The sequence below is a fragment of the Phoenix dactylifera genome, chromosome 10 (genome assembly GCF_051530095.1).
Source record: "Phoenix dactylifera cultivar Ajwa chromosome 10, Ajwa_hap1_PhDact_Kaust_v1.1, whole genome shotgun sequence".
NCBI classification, from domain to species: Eukaryota; Viridiplantae; Streptophyta; class Magnoliopsida; order Arecales; family Arecaceae; genus Phoenix; species Phoenix dactylifera.
Genome location: NC_143199.1, coordinates 890,001 through 892,500, shown reverse-complemented (window position 1 = coordinate 892,500; position 2,500 = coordinate 890,001).

Sequence of the window (2,500 nt, the reverse complement as noted above, 5' to 3'; positions counted from 1 at the left end):
GGCGGCGGCGCCCATGCGCCGGGGCCTCGGCGGGCGCGTGCCGGCTCCCTCGGGGACGAACGGTGCCGGGCGCGCCCGCCGCGAGGCGACGGACTTGTGCGGAGTGGAGCGGAAGTCCCGCCGCGGCAGCAGCCGCCCCCACTCCCTACCACCCCGGCGGGGCATCCGCCCAAAGCCCACCCCAAGCGTTCCAAAGTACCGAGGAGCGTTGCAAACGGGAACGGCCCGGACACGCGTCCCGGTCGCACGGGATGCGCGTCCCGGTCGCACGGGTCGCGCGTCCCGGGAGGACAGACCGAGCAAGCCGAGGTGCCGCTCACGGCCGCCGCGAGGGACGTACGGCGCCGGCGCCCGCGCCCCGTGGCACGGCCTAGAGCGTGCCCCCTTGCCACCCCATCGGGGCATCGGCGCAAAGCCCACCGCGGGGTAGATAACCGAAGGCAACGAGGGACGGTGGATGCACATATCCGAGCAGTGGCGATAGGGCCGGAGGGAGCACCGACAGGGCCGTGAGATTTTAAAGTACCGAGGGAATTTGCAAACCGGGCCCGCCCCTCCCCCCGTCCATCGCACGCCGATCGGGGGTCCGGCGCCCCGCGGGGGGCTGCCGGCATGCGCTCCCGGTGCAGGCATCGACGAGCCGCCCGCGACCTCCACTCGGGTCCGAGCCCCCAAGCGCGGATGCCGAAACGCGCCGGCCGCGGCAGCCCCACCCCTGCCACCCCATCGGGGCATCGGCGCAAGGCCCACCCTGGGGTAGATAACCGAAGGCAACGAGGGACGGTGGATGCACATATCCGAGCAATAGCGATAGGGCCGGAGCGAAGACCGAGGGGGTCGGGGGGTTTTAATGTTCCGAGGGAAGTTGGAAACGGGGCCCGCCCGGACGCCCGTCCCTCGCACGCCGATCGGGGGTCCCGCACCCCGCGGGGGGCTGCCGGCATGCGCCCCTAGTACAAGCATCGACGAGTCGCCCGCGACCTCCACTCGGATCCGGCGGCGCACGCGCGGATGGCGAAACGCGGCGGCCGCGGCTGCAGCCCCCCTACCACCCCGTTGGCGCGTCGGCGCAAAGCCCACCCCGGGGAGGATAACCGAAGGCGACGAGGGACGATGCATGCACATATCCGAGCAAATACCGAGAGGGTCGGGGGGAAGACCGAGAGGCAAGGGGTGTTTAGAGTACCGAGGGAAGTTGCGAAAGGGGCCCGCCCGGACGCTCGCCGCTCGCACGCGGATCGGGGGTCCGGCGTTGCGCGCCGCCGGCCAGCGCGATCCGGCGGGGCGCACGGAGGGCGCCGCCCATCGCCGGAGCTTGCTCGGTCATCTCTGCCGCACGGACACGTAAGCGCCGCCGCGCAAGGTTCGGCCGGCGGGGCGGACGGTTCGCCGCCGCAGGCCTTTCCCGCAGCCGGAACGTGGGCCCGGCGTTGCGCGCCGGCGGGCCGCGCAATCCGCCGGGGCGCACGGCGGGCGCCGCCCGTCGCCGGGGCTTCGCTCGGTCATCTCGGCCGCACGGACACGTGCGCGCAGCCGCGGAAGGTTCGGCCGGCGGGGCGGACGGTTCGCCGACGCAGGCCTCTCCCGCGGCCGGAACGCGGGACCGGCGTTGCGCGCCGGCGGAAGGCGCGATCCGGCAGGGCGCACGGCGGGCGCCGCCTGGGCTTCGCTCGGTCATCTCGGCCGCACGGACACGTGCGCGCCGCCCATCGCCGGGGCTTCGCTCGGTCATCTCGGCCGCGCCGCCACGTGCGCGCCGCCGCGGAAGGCTTGGCCGGCCGGGCGGACGGTTCGCCGCCGCAGGCCTTTCCCGCAGCATGCGCCCCTTCGCCCGAACGACCGCGGGACTCCGGTACGGCCTAGCCGTCGGCCGCCCGGCTGCAAGCCGTCGGGGCCGCTCGATCCCCGTCGCGTGCCGGCCGCCGCTCGGGCCAGCCGGCCGGCTGCCGCACGTAACCTCTGACCTCATCAGCGGTCGATCCGCACCGCGCTGGTCTTCGGTGCGGACCCGTCGGGGCCGTGCCGCGCCGGCCGTCGCATCCGGTTCCGCAAGCGCCGCCCGGTTGCCTCCCGCCCTCGTGCGCTCGCGCCGGCCGGGCGACGCGGTGCCCGCGGGACTCGGGCATGGTTGAGCCGTCGGCCGCCCGGCGGCATGCCGCCGCCGCTCCGCGCCGCGTGCCGGCTGCGCTCCTCCCCGCGCCCGTCCGCGGGCGGGCCCGCCGCCGCTCGCGCCGGCCGGGCGACGCGGTGCCCGCGGGACTCGGGCATGGTTGAGCCGTCGGCCGCCCGGCGGCATGCCGCCGCCGCTCCGCGCCGCGTGCCGGCTGCGCTCCTCCCCGCGCCCGTCCGCGGGCGGGCCCGCCGCCGCTCGCGCCGGCCGGGCGACACGGTGCCCGCGGGACTCGGGCACGGTTGAGCCGACGGCCGCCCGGCGGCATGCCGCCGCCGCTCCGCGCCGCGTGCCGGCTGCGCTCCTCCCCGCGCCCGTCCGTGGGTGGGC